Raw genomic sequence first — 16,109 nt, forward strand, 5'->3', positions numbered from 1 at the left:
AATAAGATGAAGAAAGGGCAAGAAAAAAGTAGCTTTTCTCTAAATTAATTTCTTTCTGATTCAAGAAAGATAAAATCAGGAGCAGTGGAAGGAACTGGTTAGGGCTCAAAGCTGATGCCACTCTCTGGGAGCGTTAATTTATTTATACATCCAGAATTTTTTTCCCAGATTTGAGGAGATGCCCATCAGCATTGCAACTGCTTTGAAGGAGTGTGGGTGGAGAAACTGTCCCATGACTGGGGGAAGCCCAGTGGATGCCTCTGCTCAGGAGCAAACAATTTGCATCTTTAAACCTTTCTCACATGCACATGTCCCTGTTCTTCATTCCCAGCCAGGAGAATCCTCTGAAATCTCAAAATCTCTCTGCTCAGTTTTTGTAAGAGGTTGAGGCTTTGGTTGAGGGTTAGGGCTGCATCCAGGCATTAACAGACCTGACAGCAGAGAGTCTGTGGAATCCCGGCAGTGCATCCCTGTGTGCCTGGGATTTGTGCTTGCTACCAGGAGACAGGGGATGGAAATGTATTTAGCTGCTCCTATTGTTCTCCTTATTCAACAGAAGTTTTGTTAGTGTGAAGTTAAGGAAGGAAAATGTGGACTGGAGTGGCGGAAACGTTCCCTGGAAAAGGAATAGGGTGATTCCTGGGGGGTTGAATTGTTGCGGCAGCGCATGGTTTGATGGGTGTGTGACAGCCTCTGACAGGGATCGAACTGGGAGTCGCTGTGGTACAATGGCACAGGGAAAATGAGTGATGGGAACCTCCCCTGAGTGCAGAGCTCCCGAATTGTGATGACACTCAGAGGGAGAGAAAGCCTGGAGGGAGGCGGGAGAGGCTGACAGGGGTTGCCAGGTTTTGGGAATTGCGTGCAGGCTGGTGGCTCTGACTCAGCTGTGCCTGCTGTCTGTGTTGGCTGCCTCCACCTTCCCACTGCTCCCAGAAGGGTCTGCCAACCCCCCTGCCATCCTCCCTGCCATCATCACCTCTGGCCTTGGCAGAAGAAACTGGGCACTTGCAGCAGCAGCAGCAGAAGAGCCTGAGTTCAGTTTCTCCATGCTGCTGTGCAGCAATCCTGGAGCAAGCCTGGGGAGATGGCCCCACTGGACACCCCTCATCAATAGCTTTGTCAGCCCTTACATTTGTTTCCTGCATCAGTTTATCTCACTGAGCAGGACCAGCTATGCTTTTGGGTCCTTAATGACTCATCTATTCTCTGCAAGTCCTATTAGAGATGCCAATCACCATTTTGCTTCTGTGCCAAGTTATAAATCCCATGGATTTATATATCCAAAGTCTCCATCAATCAAAAGATTGAGTTAAATGCAATGAGTTAGAACAACTAGGAGGAGACTCCACAGAGAGCAGTGATGAGCCAACATGAACTCTTGTCGTGCTGGTGATTCCTCTGAGCTGCATGTAGTGGGTTCACTGTGCTCTCCCTGCCAGACTGCTTAACTAGTGGAGAAGAGGGTTTTATCTGAAGAAAGGCTTCATCCCAGTGGTTCCTTTCCACCCCACAACTACACAGATCTCAAACAGCACTGAAATCCGGTGATGTTTTTCTTTTTCGTTACCTTTATCTAGCACTAACAATTCTCTCAACATATGGACTAGGGTAAAAGCTGGGGATTTTTTAAACTTCATCTCTGCATTTGGATTATTTCTAAGTTGCTGTCAAAGCTGGAGGTCATCTGTTGCCCCAGGGACTTGGGAGATGGAGGTGGTGACACACCAAAGAGGAGGGTGAGCTGGAGAGGTTGCCACTTGCTCTGGTCATCCCTGTGTTATGTGCATTTGGACCTTGAGATGCCCCTGCTGATGTTTTAGAAGTTCTGTCTTGTGATTTTGGGCAGTGCAAGTAATTCTACTTGGGAGTCTTAAAACTGTGCTGTCTGGGGAGGAGGGGGAGGCAGAGCTCAGCCTGCAACTCTGTGTGCATGGAACCTTTCTATTCTATGGATGAAAAAAAAAATAAAATAAACAGTGGTGCTCTTACCTCGGGCTATCCATTAGGAGTGTGATTTAGTGCAGGGAGGGCTATAAAGGCAGTTGATAAAACTTCTATGGAGCACAAATAAAATCTTTTGTGGGAGGAGAAAGGACCTTGGATAGCAGAGAGAGGAGGAAACAGCCCTTGCCCCCTTGTCTAATTAGGCTGTCCAGGAGGAGTTAATATAAAATAAGAGATCTGGAAAGCTCAGATTTTCACAGCCTTGGGAAGGACTTCATCCCCTTAAATTATGAGGCTAAGACCTCATTCAACAATGCTTTGAAGGAGATCAACTGGCAGCGCTATTCACGGTGGCTGAGGGCCCGGGCTTGGGCACTGCGTGATTGCGGCATCTTCTAAGGGAAGAGCTCGCTCCTATTCCCATTGAATGCTACTATTTTTATCCTCCTTAAATTCTAGAAGGTATTTCCAAGTGGGAAGCAGAGCAGAGAATAGCAGATCTTAACTCTGTTCCATGTAACAATTTCTGTAAAGAGGAGGGAGAAATGTTTGAAATAGCTTATATCTATTTTTGGTACCACTAATGTGGTAACAAAGCACCTGGAGGTGCCTGAAACCCTTGGCACCTTGAGGGTGGTGGGATACAGGGTGGGGGGGTCACTGGTGGCCCTTTTTCCTGTGGAATTCACAGGCTTCTGTCTCTCTACTTGGAGGTGCAAGTACTTGGAGATGTCTCAGAGGGGCCACAGGGGAAGGGTGATGCTGGCAGGGAGAAACTGGGGAGTCTCTGGTTGAGTGTATTCCCCTTCCAGCCCAGGAGACCCCTCCTGTCTCACTCTCCCTGGGGCCCTGCTCACCCTTACAGTGCAGTGCAGAGTGCTTTGATCCTTTCCCCGTGTGGGAGGCAGAAACACAGAGGGACTTAATTAGGTGCAGTTACCTCACCTGCTGCCTCCAGACCTGCTGGGGCAGCTGGCATAAGGTCAAAGAGGAAATCCAGGGCCCACCAGGGCTCAGGTGGAGGAGTTACAGAGGATGCCTTGGCCCTTGTGCTCTCTCCCATTAGCTGCAAAAGGTTCAAAGCCTTCCATCATCAAAGAATGGCTGGAAAGTTCAGGGCTGAGCATCACTGACCCCTGGATCGCTGCTGGAGCTGTGGGGTGAGGGCAGCAGTTTGGGCAAAGGGTGAGATGGGATGGAATCTCTCTGGAAAATGCAGCCTGGGACCGAACACTGTGCAAGGGGGCAAATAGGGACAGGGACCTGTGAGTCTCTGTTTTGGTTTGTGACCCTGGTCATGTAGTTTTGGATGCATAAGGGGGCTTTTATCTTGTGATTCCTCCCTTCTGCAGCCTTGGCTGTTACTTCTGTGCATGCCCAGGTTCTGTGAAGCTGCTAAGCCCAGCATTGGCATATACAGCTCTTGTGCTGGGCAGAAGCATCCTGCTTCGCTTGAACATGAAATATAAATCAGAGATCAAGTGAATTATTGTGCCATGCTGCTGCTCGGGCAAGAGGGAGTCTTTAAATCAATCAGGCCCCAAATAAATAAATAAACGTGCAGCAGACATGCTGGAGTGCATGTCTGATTCCTATCAGAGGCAGTAATTCAAGGCAGATGCTTGCAGTTTCTCTGCTTCCCACTCTGTTACCTGGGCTGCTGGAGTCGCAGGAGACAGAAAGCAAATTTTTTTCTAAGCTTTCATTATTGTTGCCAAAGAAACCATTTCATTTGGTGTGCAGCAAATCTGGTTCAATCCATCTGGATGTCAAGGGCTGAAGGAAAGGAAAAGGGCTTTTTTGGAGGGAAGTCTACAGAGTGCAGCCACCTCAATGTCTGTGATGCACAGTGACCCTGTGGATGGGGCTGGGAGCTGGAGGAGGGAGAGTGGGTGCTGCTCCTTGGAGAGGCTGAAAGGGTCCCACTTCAAGAGTCTGACCTATTCAAACATCCCCACAGCAGTGTGGGCACCTGGGTGAGCTGAGGCTGACAGTTCCTTATCCCTCAGAGACCCTCAAGACTTCACCCCAGGGAGTTGCAAGTGCCTGGCTGGAAGATCCTCCGGCACTTACGACTTCGCTAGTTTTCCTTTCAGCACACACTGGAGAGAAATGTTTGAAGCTTTGATCTCTCATGGCTGCCATCTCACCTCCCTCCCACAGGCACTGGGCTCAGAGCACAGCTCCAAGGGGTTCTGTATCTGCTGGGCACCATCCCACTCCCTCCCGGGCTGGCACTGGCTGAGCTGGGCAGGGCAGGGAGGGGGTGGGTGCTCTGGGTGACTGTCCCGATTGCTGCCCAGCCCTGGGGATGGCTCCAGCACCAGCAAAGAGCCTGGACAGCTGAATCTGGGCTGGGAGCCAGCTGAAAGGCACAGAAAGGAGCAGGGTGACATGAGCTGTGCTAGCCAGGGAGACAGACCCCTGTAGCCAGCTGTGGTGTCCCAGGAGAGTGGCACTGGGGATTTAGTTAAATTTACAGGACATCTTTGGTCACTTGCAGATGGTCCTGGGCCCTTCTCACCAGGCTGGAGGTGCATATTTGGATTTCTCTGGCACTTTGCTTGCAGCTGCAGTGCTTTGCCCTTGTGTGTGTCCATGGATGCTGGTGCTTTACAAAGGTAAATGAGCCCTGACACTCAGGCTGCTGGCACCACTTCATCTGTCCTGAGCAGACCTGGCAGCATCAGTACAAGGTGATGATATTTCACTAAGTCAGGTCCTCCTCTGTCTTGAGTTACTCCAGAAGTGTGTTGAAAGTGAACCTTGGACCAGTGGAAATGATGCTTTCCAGACACCTTATGATAGAAGATAAAGCAGTTGCAACACTGGGGATTCAGCCTGGATTTCTGAAGTTTGAACCTTGGGGGAAAGCTGAACTGACATGTGAGTAAGGTTTGCTTCTCCTGAAACTCCACTAAACCCCCAAAAGAACAAAGGTCAGTCAGTTAAACCCATGTAATCCCATGCCCTTCTGAGTTAACACAATCTATGACCCAACAGGGCGTGCTGATACAAACAGTCATGCTTGGATATACTGTGTTTATCCCATGGCAGGTCCACCTCTCAGCTCTGAGTGCCATTTTTGGTGTGTTCCCCCTTCCAGCAGCTCATCCCAGCCCTGGACAGCAGCGTAAATCCTTCTTTGCAAATCATTGACCCAAGAGGTCATAAAAGTTCCTTTATGGCCTGTCAAGACAAGCGAGGTTCTTTACATGCACCCTAAGTCAGCACAGTAAAACTTTTATGGTGTTTTCAATAACAAGAACTACTGCACATGAACAGCAACTAATTTTTAAAGCCTTGATATTTCAGCTGAGATGAGTTTTTTTTCTATGTAGGAAAAACACTTCAGTCAGTGCCTTCACCAGTCAGTGCCTGGAGCTGATCCCTTTTCCTGACATGGTGCTCCAACTTCTGCAAGTACTCAGTGCCCTGGAAAGGAACTTCTGCAAACTAGGTTGCTGTTCTGGTAGCATCTGTGCAAATGAAGAAGCTGAACTTCAGGCTCATATTTTTAAAAATATTTATACCTTAACCTGTGCCATGACATTGAGTTTTAAGAAAATTAAATTCTTTTTTGGTTGTAAAATTGTCTAAAGTGTTAATACATATATATTTAGTAAAACAATTAGTGTAAGGTGAACCAAAAAGCCTTCCTTGGTCTGTAACTTAATTAACACCTTCAGTTTACCCCATCTCATTCTCTCCTAATCCACAGAGACCCCACTGCAAGTTGTACCTTCTGTCTGCATTTTAAGCATTGAGCCAAAACAATGTGCCACAAAGCCCCTCTTCCAGCATGTCTCTGGCTCTGGTTTCTCAGCCCTGCCTTGGGCTGCCAAGAGGAGAAGGGGAATAATGAGGAGCTGAAAGCATTATGACAAGGTCTCTGTTACCCTCCAATGAAACTGACTCCTCTGTGTCTCCCCATGGCCCTGCCTGGTGATGCCAGCAAACCTCTCTGGTTACAGGTGACATCCTTCTCACACCTCAGGCTTGGCATCAGCCCTGTGTCCACCACTGCCCAACCCCAGGGTCCAGTCTGGGCAGAGACAATGGGATTTTTTGTAGAAGAGAATTATGTGGGTTTTGTTGTTGGTTTGGTGTGTGTGTGTTTGTGTGTTTTTTCTCCCTAAGGAAGTGACAGGTCTGAGCTGTCCTGGCTCTGCATCTGACCTGGACAGTCCTCAGACAGGGTATGAAGGACTCTGTTCCCATGCCCTTTAATTGTTTATCAGGAATGACTGGGCCCTAAATTCACACCACAGCAGTCACTGGAGCCTTAGCCACTTCATTGCTTCTCTTCACTCACATGTCCCCAGTTACAGCCTTTGCCTCTTTGGACTTCAGGCTTGCTCTAAGATATGCTGCCCCATGGCCCCAGTCTGGGGATCTGACCCCAGCTGGTGGCAGGGTCATGGGGTCCATGGTCCCAGGCAAGCAGGGTCCCTCCTGGCTGGAGATCTCAGCCCTTACTGCTGCTTCTGCAAGATGAGCAGATCAGCCCCAGGCACAAGGGTGGGAATCGATCCTGCCACAGTTGTCACTGATTTTCCAGCCCTAACAGAAGCAGAGAGCAGAGGGTGAGAGGGGTTCTGCTGTTGGGATTTGATTTGGAGCAATCTTACCACGTTTTCATAGATCACCTGTCTAGGTTTGCCTTCTTTTTTCTTTTTTAAAAGTTCTCCTTTCCAGAAACATGCAAATATGGGGAAACTGTTCCTCTCTCAGGTCTGTCCCTGACAAAGGAGGTGAGGCAGCTGAGAGGCAATGGGTGATACATTGGAGCCAAAATCAGGATCTGGGATGTTGAGATGGAGGGGATGCTCCTCGTCCTGGTCCCAGCTATGAGTGGATGTGCTTCTGAGCTCTAGGCTGGGTACAGACAGGCCTCCAGGAGAGCAATTGGAGGGCTGGAGCCAGTGGAGCCGCTCTGGTTCTGTGCAGGATTTGGCCTTTTGCCCCGTGTTGGGAACAACAGGGATGCTGGAGCAATGGCACAGCAAAGGGAATGGCACTGATGCTGGAGCAGCGACAAAGCAAAGGCTGGAAATACTCAGGGGAGCTTCAGGGAGGAACTGTTGCTGTCGATCTGTTAATTAAGATTAATGTGCTCGCTGATAAGGATGACTCTGCGCCAATTGCTATTATGAGCCAAGATCCTGCAGGGCACTGAACAGCACGTTCCTGCTTCCTCAGCAGTCAGAGGCCTCTGCCATTCAGCCTGAGGTTCAGGGCAGAAAGTGGGATGCTGAGCAGACCCCCAAATACTCAAGGGCCCTGTGGGGACACTTGCTCTGCTGATGGGATGCTTAAGAGTCTTATGCTCTCTTGGCAAAGAAACTATTTCAGCTTTTCAGAGGGTGTTAAGGCAGAGCTTTACACCTCTCCTTTTAGGCATCAGTGTCAGAATTTCTCCACCCAAAAAGTGCATGAAATGAGGTATATTGCTTAAAAATATATGTGTACATATATATTTTTTTGCCCTCTCAGTTGGGGTCTCTGAGGAATCTGGATCTGCCCTGTACAGTAGGACATGACGAATTAGGACTTGGTTTGCCTTTGCCACAGCTTTGGAGCCTCATTTCGAAACAGAGGCCACTTGCTGAGCACCACAGCACCCCAGCCCATCCAGGAAAAGACCTGTTGAATATCAACATTTCTACAGTCCCTGGAGGGACTGAAAACAGCAGCACTGCCACTAAAACTAGAACAGGTACAGGTGAGCACGTGCTCAAGACTTTGGAGCATCAAGGCTGTCAAGGAACTTCTTTTAATGTCCTTTACCCACTTCTTTGCCTTAGCAGCCTTCTCTTCACTCCTCTTGGTTTCTGTGTCTGGTACCAGCTGTGTTCACGGGTGAAATTTGTGTAGTCCCCAGCCAGCCTCATTAAAGCAAACATGTTTGTCAAAGCCTTGAAGTTCCCCTTATTTGGATAGCATAATTTTATTAGAATAAGGTAGAATTCAAAGGAGTGCCTCCTGAATCCCAGCTGAAATTCCCCCTGCTTGGTCACCTCCTGTCTTCTCCCCTTCCAGCCGTGGCTGCTCCAGCAGCTGTTTTCATTTCCCTGCTGTTCCCAGCAAAGGCCTTTGGCACCAGCCCTAATGAGTAAGTGCTAATTAACCTGTAGCACCTTCCAGGCCTGCTGGCAGTGCAGGGCACAGGGACAGTGGCTGTCCTGCCACACTGCCAGGAGATGCAGCACTGGGGAAGACAGGTGAGGACAATTGGCCCCAGCTATTTGGGGCATCATCTTGGGTCATGGGCAGTATCTGCTGCCAGGCAGAACAAAGATTTTGCTCAAATACCACCACCCTGGGGGAGGAAAAGCTATTTTCCTTGCCAGAGGAGCAAATCACCTTTCCTCAAGGGTTTTAAAACTTAGGAATGAGATCTGATTTTGGCACCTCTGTTGTCACACAGTTTGTTTCTCATTGTGTGCTTATGGTCTCAACAGCATCTCCTTCCCACCCTGCTCCTGAGCTCCATCCATTTCAAAGTTCAGCCAAAGTCTTTTTGCCCCAAGAGGCTGCAGTGACCACAAAGGTGCCCAAGTCACCTATGCAGAAGGAGAAAACCTTCTCTCTCCATCCATGACCCATCAGTAACTCCTGTGACTGTCAGCTCCTTGCCAACAGAGGAGTCTCCTAGCAATCTTGTGCCAGCTCTTTGGATGCAGCCTAATTCATTTTCTGGTCATCCAGAACAAAACCTCATGAAGGCATCTGGCAAAGTGAGCAATGGACTGGCTGTTTTGGGCTGCTGCAGCATCTGGCATGATGATTATTTCAGCAAAATCCATGTTCATGGCTGATTGAGAGATCTTTATGATGGGTCTGACTACAACATTCAGGTAAGAGGTCTGCAGCATTTTTCCTGCCTTCCCTGCTGAGCCCTGGGTACCACCTTTCCAGGATGCAGCTGAGTGCTCAGAGGAGTGACCCTGGTGCTGGTGAAGGTGTTCCTGCTCCTTTCACTTTCATCCTTGTTTTCTGGTAAAATGAATGAGAGAATGTGCTGTTGGTTGTGATGGTGGGAAAAAAAAAAGGAATAAAAGGAAAATATGGCAGAAAAAGAGAGGAGGAGCAAGAAAAAGAATGACATTTCTCTAGCCCAGGGGAACATTTCCAGATAAAAAATTTGAAAAATTTGGCAGTTTTCCACTGCCAGTAGATTCTTTAGCAATCACAGCAGTGAAAGGATTTTTGGCACATCTGCTCTCATGTCTATAGGTGACTTACAGTGATGCCCAATAACATGCTTGGCACTGGGAACTGCTTTGGTGGAAAGTTTGAGCACTGCTGTCTTATGGTGCCAAGCTCTGGCTTGGCAGGATGGGTTATGGAGCCTTATTTCTGGCATTTACTAACTGGTGAGCATTTGGCTTCGGGATCTGAGTACTGGTTTTCACCCCTGCTTCCCATGCAGAATCCACACAGGCAAAGCAGTAAGTCTTTCTGAAATAAATTAAATGCTGGTGCTCATTTAGAGAGGATTTATAGGAGGTAGTATATAGCTCAAGCTGGCAGTGCAGGAATGGGAAATGGAGCGTGAGACACGGATGGGAGCAGAACCTGGGGCTGTAGTTTGCAGGAGGGTTGCTGCAACTGGAGGGTGGCTCTGTGCCTGCACTCCACGGTGGCTGCAGAGACCTGTCTGTCTCACCCTGCAGGTCACTGTGTTTCTGTTAACGATGCTTAGCATCTCATAGGTCCCTGGGAATTGGCTGGAGTTAAGTGTTGTCAGTGACCTCAAGCTCTCAGTCTGGGGATGTTAAAATTTAAGTATAAGCCATTTCATGCGGATGGGTGAGAGCCCTTTACTGCTGTCATTGAGCTCACTGACTCCCACCGGGGATGGCTCATGCCACTGATTTTACTCCCAATCTGGAATCTTCCCAGAAGTCTCCAAATCCCAGGCTTGGAGCCAGCCCTCTGATCCAGCAGCTGCTGGAGATCTGAATTTAGACTCAGACCTAAAATTTGGGGGTGTGGTGACTGAGAAGTTTCCTTTGGGCTCATCCCAAACTGAAACCTTCAACCAAAATTTCACCAGCCCATGTTGGATGGCTGGAGAGCTTTGTGCCATCCCCTCTGCCCGAGCTCTCACATTCCCTCTGTACAGCAGCTCCAGGTCCAACTCTGCACACACAGAAACCTCTGGCGCTCTCCAAGAGAGGGTTTTCCTCTCACAGGGCTGTGCTCTGGGGTAATTTATTCTCTTGGCATCTGGTTTTACCCTGCCCAGGCTGCTCACAGGGGGTTTCAGAGAACAAGGGGCTGATTTCAGATCTTGCCATCACAACCTCACATTCAAGAATTACTACTACTATTATTTCCAAGGAAACAGGGACTCGTGCTCGTATCTTTTATGTGATTTCTCACATCCGGAGGTTCTCACGTGACTTTGCTGCCTATTTTTAGCTCCTCAAACATCTCTGCCAGGATGAAAGCTTTAAAGAAAACCCTCCCTCGAAAGGGATGAAACAGGCATTTGCTTTAATGGTAAATTTGTGACTGTGACCCCTGAATCCCTACATTTCAGCAGCCTGGAGAGAGCAGGAAGGAACCTCAGGCTGCAGTTAACTGCTTCTGTGTTTGCTGTTACACCCTCCTTCTTTAAACAGCAAAGACTTGTTGTAAAACAGAGCTGTTTCTAGAACCAGATCCACCTACAAGTCATTTAAAAGCCTCCTACCTCAATTTTTCAGGTAAAATGTTAGTCTAGCAGGAATTGAGAGGAGGGATTTTCCCCTCCATCTGCTCCTTGGCTGGTTTGTGTGAGTTAAAAAGCCACCCTGGCTGTGTTCTCTTGCACCACCCACCTCAGAGTGGGATGGGGGGAGGATGGGACCTGTCTGTCCTTCTGGGCTTGGGGTGTCTGTGGGCACCCACTTGGTCCTGCCCTGCCCAGTCTGTGCCAGCACAAGGGATGCAAAATGTGGTGGCATCTCTGCTGATGCCTCACAGAAAGCATCTGTATTTGAAAAAACAGCCATAAATAACACATGGTTGCATTCAGCTATTAGAGTGAGAGGGAAAATGGTTCACATCTCCACAAAATTTCATTTCCATTTTTGTCTCAATTTCAGCTTCATTAACACGTGCTGACCTGCTGTATCAATTATAGCTATTTCTAGTGCGGGCATTTTGGTAATTGGCATCAAAATGTCAGGACAGCCAGTTGGAGCTCTCTGGGTACAGAAACCTCAGCGATGCCTCTCGCTGATTACAAGCTTCAGTAATTAGTGATCAGCCTGGTTCCACCCCCCCTGCCACAGCTGCATAACTGCCGTGGTACCACCCCAGGAGCAGGCGATGGGCAGAGCTCCAGCTCGGGTGCTCCCTCCTGGGGAGATGATGGTCTCAGAGCACAGAGCAGGTTGGCAATGAAACCCTGCTCAATCCCCCAGATCTACACAGAGCTGTGCACCTCCAACCAGCCCCACTGAAGATGGCAGATCTATCCCAGATGACTCAGAGCTAAATTTGTTCTCCTTCCCTGAACTCTCCTTGCAGTGTGCTGCCCATGGATTTACTCTGGCTGTGCCTTCCCCCTCTTCTGCCCTTGGATTTAGGGTCAGAGCCATGGGGCTGTCTGAGCTGTTGGGTTAAGGTAACCCTCCCCCATCATTCTGGTGATGGAGAAGGAGGCATGGAGGGGTTGAGCATTCCCACAGGCAGTAGGCTGGAATTGCTGGGCTGTAGGAGGGATAAGCTGAGGACTGGAACAAGCTGCTGCCAGACGAGTAACGGGCTGCTCCAGCAGTGGGAGGTGGAGATTTTATAGGTCCTCTTGGTATTTGGTTTCCTCTTCAATGCTGCTCTCCAGGGCAGAGGCTCTGTTGTCTGCAGAAACCACTATAAACTGTGGGGAGCAAGGTTTGGACCTGCCTGTCTGCAGCTTCTCATTGACAGCGTTGCAGTTAAGGGCTGTCATTAGATGTGGTCCAGGCAGGTCACTGCTGAGTGCTGCCTCTGCCAAATTGTCTTTCTGTTTGGGTGGTTGGAATGAGGAGAGACTTCTGCCTTCATCTAAGGGGTCCTTGTGGCACCCACCTCTCCATGCCCCTGCTCTAGGGCCAGTCCCTTTCAGGGAAGGGACAGCTCCAAGCACTGCTGGGGACAGCAGATATATTTACCTTTCCATACTAAAACTACACAGCTGTGGAGACCTGGTGACCCCATGTCACACCCGGAGGTACAGAGCTAATTGAGACGTGACAGGCTGCAAAAGCAAACTGCTCCTTGGAGGCCAAGAAAACAAAGCTGATGAACAGAGGTGAAACCTGATGCTATGAGAAGCTCCTGGAAGACAATTAGGAGCAAGTGAAGGTGCATCCCAGCCATGGCCTCACTGGCTCTTCTGTTTGCAAACAGGGGATTTGGGCAAATGCCCAACAAGACCCTGGAGTTTTTGGTGCTGTGGAGGTGTGGTAGGGCTGGTTCCTGGGGTAAGCCTCTGAGGGCCCTGGAGGGCTGCAGGGACACTGGCTGATAACTGGGTACCTACATCATCAGGTCATTTGGGAGGGAAAGAAGAGTGGATGATGGGAGAGCAACCCTGAATACTCAGAGAAATGGTGAGCTCCTTGTGTCTGAGGTAAATTAAAACTGAATAGGAACTGCCTAGCTGAGATGGATCAAGGGCTGCATACAGCCTGTTTCTCCCTCCAGAAGTAAAAAAAAAAGCATAAAAATTAAGCTAACAAAAAGTTCCAAACATTTTTTAACTAAGTAAGGTTATAATTCTCTAAAACCCCCATGATTCCCAGGGTGCAGAGGGCCTCTGTTCCAAGGGCCGTCTCCCATCAGTACCAGCAGACAGTGAGCACAGCAGCAACCCAGCGTGTGCTGCTGACACGCCAGCAGCCTGTTATCAGGGTGACATCCCAAAGATAAATGAGTCCTATTATTGCCTTCATTCCCAGGCAGTCCCCTGAGGCCCCTGTGCAGCTCCAGCAGCTGTGGCAGCGCCAGCAGCGAGGTGGCCAAGGCGCTCAGGACTCTGCACAGCACACCTGCAGGGTTCTGCCTGTTCATGCAGGTGGTGTTTGCAAGGACTGTCAATCTGTTCTTGCTCCTAAAATCTGTGTCCATGCCTTGGGAGAGTGCTGAAGCTGCTGCACAGTGTCCTACCAAGAACAAGCCTGATGCAGTTTCCTGGTTTGGGAGATGGTGTCTTCTGTGGCTGAACATTCTGGAGGTGTTTTGTGTGGCACCTCCTTCTACTTAAATTTTACAGCTGGGAGGACAGAGACAGGCAGTGAAATACCACAGCATGCTGTGAGTGAACTGTACTATCAGAAACATGCTTCATGCTCTGTTTTATTTTTTCCCCTGTTATTTGCCTTAATTCCCCCACCTTGTCTTTCTGTTTGCAGGGCAGGGGAGGGCTGTGCCTCACAAGCATCTTTCTTACCCACTGGAATAGGAGAGCTGGTAAAACTGGCCCCTCTGCAAGCCACAGCAAAAGGGATGGCAGAGTCTGGGCTTGTTACCACCAGTATGAGTGGAAAATGGCTTTGGGGTTAAATCATCCTCACAATGATTATGTTGCACAAATATCTGGTTGTGCCTGGAACTAAAGTGAATTAATTTGTGCAGGAGAAATCCTTTATGGAGGTAGGTGCTGCTTTGGCTTTCTAGAAATACAGATGCTTCCTGCACAAACATGGATGCAGAGATCCTGAATTTCTGATCTCTCCCCTGCTCCAAGAGGTACCACAACAGGCTGTAGATGAGCAGCCCAGGCTCAGAGCCAGCACCCAATCCAGCTGCCAGCTGGGGGTACAGGGTTCAGCTCCCCACACCAGGGGCTGGCCCCACATCGAGGGGATGCTGAGAGCTCAGAGATGAGATCTGAGTTGTTTAATTCTATTACTCTCAAGCTCTGAATAGCTTCTTTAGACACCCTTGACCTCCTGCTGCAGAGCAGATCAAAGCAAATCTCTCTGTAGTGATATACTTTATCTGATTCAAAGGGGAAGCATCCAATGAAGCGTTTGTTTTGAAAACATTATTTTATGTTGTGCCCCATTAAATTGTTGACATGTTGCCCTCTGGCTGTTTGGCATTACTTAGACTCAAACACTATCTACAGCCTTAATCTAATTTTTCCTTTCCTCATCTTTATTCCTTCATCTTCATACTACACTGTTTAACAAATCTGTTCAAGGACGAAATTGTTTCAAGACGGAGTTTGATAAGCTGATGGAAAGGACTGCAGAGCCAGGCAGGATTTTTGTCTTGGGTCCCAGCTGCTGGAATTCAGAGCAGCCAAAAGGGACTTGGTTTGTCTAAAGTTTGCTCCTTCCCTCCATGAATTCAGGATTCTCCTGGTCACGAGCTGTGCCAGGAAGGTTTTGTGGTTTATACAATGAAGGGATAATTTACTTTTTGAATGAGTTTTGATGCCCCCTCCCTTTGAGGAGTTGCAGAAAGGGTGGTGCCAGGGTGGGCAGGCACCAAGCCCTGTGGGTGCAGTGGGACAGGCAGGGACAATTCTGTTCCCTGTCCCCCATAGGTGACATTGCTCTATGGGTGCTTGCTTGGTTTGCTCTTCTCCACAGCTTGCATTACAGTCCTGGCTGAATCTCCTGCACTTTTCAACAGATCCCCTGATTGTTCAGGGGTTTTGGTGGTGCTCTTCACCCTTCCTGAGCCCTCCCAGTCCTGTGCTTCAGTGATATTTTGTTGGGCTGCTTCTGGAGTTATTTCTTCGCAGGACTGGACCCCAGCTGCCATCTTTGGTGCAAATCCATTAGGAAATAAGCAGGGAGAAAGTGGTTCCAGTGTTTTCCAGTCACTGAACCACCAGTGTGGAGGGAAGGCCTTTTGCTCCTACCACTCCAAGCTGCTCCATGCTCCTATGTTCTGTATCAAGTCACATTTATTCTGTGCTCCTTTGTGATAAGCCACAGGATTTGGTGGGGAATTTGGGAAAAGTGAGCCCTGTTGTGCTGGAAGTGTTCTGGATGCTCTTACTCTTTGCATAACAAGTCTAGATTGGAACCAGGTGAAAAAACGTGCTCACAAAGCAGCCAGTGGAAAAAAAAGTTAGATTTTAAAAGTGTTTCATTTTGAAAAAGGGAAGAAAACCTAAACAATCAGTGCTGTTAAAATTTTCCATCACTATCTTTTCATGCAATATGAATTTTTCCCCTGTGCTTCCCAAAGCCCCAGCTTTCAGCAGCAACATGTGGCTCCTGGGAACCAGTTTTCATTAGAAGAGCATGGAAAAGCTCCACAGAAATGGATCAGAGGTTTACAAAATGGAAACAAGAATTTTCATTAAATCGTTTCCAAGTTTGTAGTCCTTTCTGGTGGAATTATAATGGATCCTTTTTGTGCTGGTTCCTGCATGAGCAGAACATGCAGCCACCAAGGCATCATCCCCAAAGAGCTACAACCAATGGCATCTGCACATGGAATTCTCCAAATGACAACCTGATGACCTTGTCAGTCCCTTTTAGTGTTTTAGAAAAGGATCCTAGCAATTTTCCTAGGAGTGAAATATATATTTATGCTTTCTGTTGCTACTAAACTGTCATGTGAATAAAAAATAACAGCCCCTGACAAGATAAGAAGACTCAAAGTCTTGAAAAATCCATCAACAATACAAAGAGCTGAATGAAACCCCAACAAACTGGATGTGTTTAGCACCAGCCCATCTCTTTTTGACATGCAAAGTAGTTGGAAATATAGATGGAATTAAAAGGATTTGCAAAGCCAGCATAACACTACAGAGACTATTTTACATTATTTTTATAATGAACTTTAGTATTTATACAACTGCAGCTAGAATACAAATAAAAGTTCATGGTTTATCTCTTTTCTGCCTCCAGTACATTGACTTTGGCTAAACAGCTATATTTATCAGAGCAATGCTGGTTATAAAAGTGAAAGAAACAAACTATAAAATGTACAGTGAAGCTGAGTATTCCTTTAGGTGAGTGGGTACATGGACAATTTGTAATTTTGGGGGTGGTTTCCAACTTTATTTCATGTGAACTATGTAATTTACAGTTCTGTCCAGATTTACAAAGGTTTTCTAAGACTCAAAAGCAATAGATAGGCATTTATCAGGATCATAAAATGGTTTGGGTTGTGTTGGAAGGACCTTGAAGACCATGTAGTTCCAACCCCCCTGCCAT

This window comes from Pithys albifrons, chromosome 3 (assembly GCF_047495875.1).
Source record: "Pithys albifrons albifrons isolate INPA30051 chromosome 3, PitAlb_v1, whole genome shotgun sequence".
NCBI classification, from domain to species: Eukaryota; Metazoa; Chordata; class Aves; order Passeriformes; family Thamnophilidae; genus Pithys; species Pithys albifrons.